General features: G+C 32.7%; 1 protein-coding gene across 1 annotated transcript in view; it reads left to right on the top strand.

Moving 5' to 3' along the window:
- Window positions 1-985: 985 nt before the first annotated feature.
- Window positions 986-6,000, top strand: part of LOC108910354 (protein rhomboid-like) — a 78,521-nt gene continuing 73,506 nt past the window's right edge. The window contains exon 1 of the mRNA XM_018714927.1: window positions 986-1,137. The gene's annotated coding sequence lies outside the window, so the exon portion shown is untranslated. The remainder of the gene's footprint in view (window positions 1,138-6,000) is intronic.

The following is a 6,000-nucleotide window of genomic DNA, read 5'->3' as shown; positions in this document are numbered from 1 at the left end:
GTAATAAAATATGTGTTAATAAATATTTTCACAATATATACCTACATACATACTTCTCTCAATATATTCTACTACAAACAAAGAGATATAAATTGTAGAATTTCCTGCAATAAAAGTAATACATTTTTTATAACTTATTACAATTGTGACTGATTGAAAATGGAAGACCACAATAATAGAGTCAATCGTGAAGTATTTTTGACATGCTTATAAATTAATAAATGCTTAAATAAATTATTTATATGATAATCGTTAATTTCAGCTTTGCACATACCTTCCTGTCTGTATAGCAGTACATATTCCTTGGTTAGTTACAATTTAGACAACTAATATGATAAAATGTGCCAAAGCTTTAAAAATAAATATAATTTTTTTGGCATGATTACTCAAAAAGTTAAAAATTTCAGAAATTTAAAAAATGTTTCTGTAGAAACAAGTTTTCATTGTTTAATTAGTTTTTACTGAAATATATTATAGTATTAAGACAAAAACACCTTAAAAGTGGTACGATTTAGCTACTTTCTCCTCACTGCTTTCTGTATCAAACTTTTATCGATATTTTAGCGATTTACTTAACAGAACATCTAACCAAAAAAAAGTTTCGTATTTATCGCCGACATCATCAGATGCGTTAAGGGGCGATCGAATTAAGATGACAACCGGCAGCCCCGGCAACCCAAAAATTACCGCAATTCCGAAATTACTCTCATTGAGAATGGAACAAATCAAAATTTTACTCCGCCCACCTCCCCCCAGCCGGGCCGCATCTCTTCCGTCATTGGCCAAAAAACAGAGACCCTGTTCCAGGGCAGCGGCAAATGCGTCGCGCATCGTCCCGCATCCTCGCGTTTGGTGAACCCCCAAGACGGCACCGCTCTACTACGATGTTCGCGCCGGGGAAAATACTACGCTAGGGCCTCAATGGTGGAGTGGGGCTTAAAAGCTATCGACGGATCGCGAGCGATTCCATCCAGTCGTCGCAAGCGCACGGTATAGAGAGGTTGCGAGTTTTCACGCCGACTAGTGGTTGGGTGTTGTATTGCTGTTTTGACAGTTGTGGTTTTTTCTCATCCAGTGTTTTTGTTGTGGGTTTTTTGGTCGGAACGGATTTGCTGCTTTTTATCAGGATTAATATGGGTGAGTTTCTTGCGATCGTTGTTTGTTTACGATCTGGAGCCGGCAAATGATGTTTTGCGTAAAATTCTGCAATGATTATTGTATAGTAATTATTGTTTTTCTTACGCAAAAATTAAATTCAGATCTCTCCTTTTTTGTCGAATTTAATAAAATTAATTCCAATATTTATCTGCCATTATGAAGTACCTAGTTTTTTATTTAAAAAACCTAAGCAAAATATGAAATTACATCACAGCAATAATTTAATTTGAGCTTTTAGGTTTTGTGACTATTAACAACGAAAAATTAAATTATTTCTTATAAATTATTGGTTCGTTGCTATTGTTATGTAGGTAGTAAATGAAGCATCTAATTATTTTTTTTGTGCAATGTTATGTGATTTTGAAAAACGCAATACAACTGAATAGTATGCAGTTGAATCTTACGGAAATGCCGTCTGTTAACTCGTGAATATAATCAACCTTTATTACACCTATTTTAAGTGTTATAGTGGGTGTTATGAATATAATTATAGCTTTACAATTAATGATTTTCTTTTCCTGGAAAAACTTTGCTACGAACATTGAACCTAGACAAATTAAATGCATAAATGTGTTGTATATTTCATTTTTTAGGCATTAATTTATTTAATTATAGAAATGACTGTAAGTACGAATTATTTATAGACCGTAAATATTAGTAGCTAATGTAAAAATGCATTTTAAATGTAGTTGTTCCGGTGTTATATTATACCCTGTATACACGTGGGGGTGTCTCTATTTATAGGTGAACAGGCCATTAATACCAGTAAATAAAAGAACAAATGAAGGTCAAATATTTTTTTTAAATAGACTAATATATTTTGAAGCTGGGTATAACTTAAAAATGCAAATGCCAAACCTGCTATATATTTTTTTAAATAATAACGACGTTATTTTATACCCCTCAAAATCCCCAGTATTTATCTACCTGCCTGACATATTCAGTATGGAATACTTTTATTTATTTCAATAACAAGTTTATTATTTTATTTACCTTTTTTTTTCTAGATTAATATCGAAAGAGCAATTTGCACGAACAATTTACGGTTGTTTGCGCAATTAGTAGGTATTAGTAAGTGATAATAAAAATCGCAGTAGGCCAAAACCAAGGGGTGCAGAATGACGTCATATTAAATTTCGTAAACAATTAGTTATACAGATTTTCGAAGCGAATGAAAAAATTGTATGTAATTGTATGTAAATGTAATGTATACAATAAATTAGCACACCCTGTAGGTATATCTACCGCAATTAACATCCGTACGTGTATATTATGTTACTTGGTATATATTTTTTCACAACATACAGTTAAGCATTTATGAAAGACAGATTGTGACCATTCATTTACTATTATTTTGGAAATGTCAGAGATCACGCTCCTTTACAAACAATTCAAATAAAATATATCGCGATCTAATTCGTGCTTTTGCTGAAATATCTAAAAATAAATAAATTTGAATTAACAATTTACATTTTTTGAAGGCTAATGCCAACATATATTTTTGCAATGTGATATAAATTATGTTATATAACTAAACCATAGGAAAAATGCACCGTTATTTTTCGCCGCGAAGGTATTTATGGGCTCCTTATTAGAATGTGGGTACTTCCATAAACCGATTTAACTAATTTGTCAAGAACGCGAAACCATAGGAATTAATATCTACTAACTTGAGAGAGTGGGACGCCTCAGCATAGAGTTTGATCTATTTAATAACGTCTGTTTTTACCATTTAGTTGTTTCAAAACTTTATATTGGAATAAATTGATGTTTAGGTGTTTCGGTTATGCTATTTTCGAAACACAGTCATTTTTATTTGCAATTAAAATCAACCTAAATTCCGTTATTGTGAATACTTAAGTAAATATGAATAGATAATAATTTCCGCTTTCGGTGATGTCTCCTTCCTCCAAATTTTTAGAATTTTCAGGTTGAAAATACATGATCTTCCTCGTGTTCTTCCAAAACAATAGATAGATATTTTAAAGGACAGTTGCTAACGCTTTTTTTGAAGAAACCTTCATATAAACATGTGCCCCAGAAAATGCTTAATTTTCAATGTACAGGATGTTAGAACCATGAAAATGATTTCTTGAAACATTTTTGAAACGTATAAATGAAATGAAATTTAGCATCAAATTTTTAAGATATTGTCCGAAGTTATTTATTTGTGGCATAGTTTTTTGACTTTTCGTTTTAGTTACTTTGACAAGTTTAAATTTGCAACTAAAACGATAAGTCAAAAAAAGGACGAAAACCCATGGATTTTCGAAACGTTGACAACTTTTTAAAATACGTGATATAAAGTGATGTGTTTATGTGTTTTGTATCTGTTTCATTTTTTTACTCTACTTTCTAAACAAAAGAAAACGATATCTACAAATCATTCTAATTTTTGTAGCTATAACGTGTTCTCATTTCTTCAAAGGATCTATGCAAAGTCACGCTTTCGTTTAGTCCCTCTATTTTTCATTTCTCTTTTTAACAACCAACAAAAATCGGCCAAAATGTTGTGATCCCATCTTTCTTGATATCGCTATGCTATAACCTTCATATCCTGATGATGGATCTAGAACTCTGCAACACGAATTATGTCATGAAAATGGCGTTATTAAGCATTTTGATCTATTTTCTGTTTTTCAATGAAATTGGACCAGCTTGTCTGACTCTATGATGATAAATTGGAATTAAACGAGTGAAAAATCATACGTATTGTGAGCTGGTAGAATAATTTGCTTTGATCGTAAATGACGTTTTTTGTGAATTTTGACTTGTTTTTTGAATTTTCCCGAAAACTCAGACCCGGTGGGCCAAAATGTGAAGGCAGATTCGGATTCAGCGGAAAAAAATACATGGTCTGAATACCAGATCCGATATTATTTTTTTTGTGGGACTGTGTTATCAACAATTATCACTGGCGTGTTAAATTGGGTTCTGTGGGGTAAATATATTTTTTACAGTTCAATTTTGAGCACCCTGTACATTGAAAACTAAGAATTTTAGACCGTATATTTATATGAAGTTTTCTTCATAAAATCGCTTTGGAAACGGTCTCTTACAATATCTACATGCTGTTTTGGAACACCCTGTATACGTGAATAAGAATTTGCTTAAAAATATGAGCATTGTGCGTTTGTGTAAAATAATGGCATGCCGTCCCCTCTCCATACAAAACCATGTTCTTCGGTCCTTACCTTGTAAGGGCAGTAGAGATATAATCGCCGTTACCTCGCCAACTGCGACAGTATTTACGGCAAAAAAATTAACAATAGCGTTACGGTACAGCTTTGTTCGAATTAATCAATTACTTCTTAAATGGCATGCTGATCTAATAGCCTAATGTTCAATAAGCGCCGCGCCATCGTATCCGCACTACCTTTTCGGAACGATGGTTATATTCTCTGGCCTTTCGATTTTCACGTTTTTCAGCGCGCGGCCGTCTCGTTCTCACGCCCATTTTTTCTAATAAATAATGAAAATACACAGAGCGCCGCACCTTTGTGTTGACATTTAATTTTTACTCGTTATGAGCGTGTCAATATTTTAAAATGATAAATTTGAGACCATTTCGAGGTAATTTGGATAATTAACGAGCAAATACTACAAGCATTCCCAGTTCAAACACCGCGAAATTCCCACGATACATTTTTTTTTCGAGAGCGATTGTTTCAGTGAAGACTACTAAGACATTAAGACATTTAAAGTGATTTAAAAAGTATGCTCTTTAAAAAGTGGCATAATTTTTGACACGTTCAAGATTTAAACGTATACAAGACGTAATTTTCAGAGCTGATTGCTCCCGTCAAAACAAAAAAAGAAAGAGTGGCACTTTTTCTGAAATGATGGGATATTTTCAAACGTTTTCGTATTTTTTCTTTTCTCATTTCGTTTTCATTTACTGAAGAATTATTGAAAACGTAGACCTCAAATTTATCACGGTACAACTCCCTTCAGTAACTACTTTTATATACAGTGTGTCCCTCTTTATTGTTGATTTTTCGAAAAAAAGTTATTCGTGATAAAACGTTTTGCTTAGCTCGGGAAGCCATGCGCAGTAAACAAATATGTAATAGAATATGCATGGGGTCCAAATAATTTCAAAATGTAAAATTTTCCTATTCAACTTGTAAACTTCCAAGTAATAAACATTTTTCTAATCTGTTTTTAAATTCCTACACAAACGAAACAATTTCTTCGTTTATGCTGGTAACAGCTTCCTGAATTTTTTATTTTAGTAAAACACTGTTATCGTCAAAATCGTTTGAAATCACTTTTTGCTTTAGGTGTCCCCATAAGAAATAATCTAATGGGGACAAGTCGGGTGCCCGTGCAGGCCAAAATATTGGTCCATAGCGTCCGATTCACTTGTTGTGTTTCTCGCTAGACGTGTGGAATGTGCACTGCATCCGACTTGTTGAAATATTAATTTTCTTCTGAACATCTGAACTCTACATTTTCGCTATCTAGTTCTGCCAAAACAAAATTATTGAGAATTTCCAAATACGAATTTTGATTAAGATTTTCTCCCAAAAAGTAAGGAGCAATTATTTTATGATACATTATGCCACACCAGATATTTACTTTTTTAAATTTTTGACTTAGTTATCAATCGAAATTATCTTCGATTATCTTGGATTATCTTTAGCCCCGTATCTACAATTTTGAGAGGAAACCACGCCATTAGTTGTGAATGTTGATTCGTCAGTAAATAAGATGTGATGAAGGAGTCTGTTTTCAATCAGTTTCTCGTCCATTGTTAAACAAAAGTCCAAACGACGACCATCATATCCATCAAGCAATTTATGATTAAACACGGGTCTGAATGGATAGATTTTTATGTAT

The sequence above is a fragment of the Anoplophora glabripennis genome, unplaced genomic scaffold (assembly GCF_000390285.2).
Source record: "Anoplophora glabripennis isolate ALB-LARVAE unplaced genomic scaffold, Agla_2.0 scaffold349, whole genome shotgun sequence".
Classification (NCBI taxonomy): domain Eukaryota; kingdom Metazoa; phylum Arthropoda; class Insecta; order Coleoptera; family Cerambycidae; genus Anoplophora; species Anoplophora glabripennis.
Note: the sequence above shows the minus strand (reverse complement) of the source record. Positions and strands in the feature narration are given on the sequence as shown.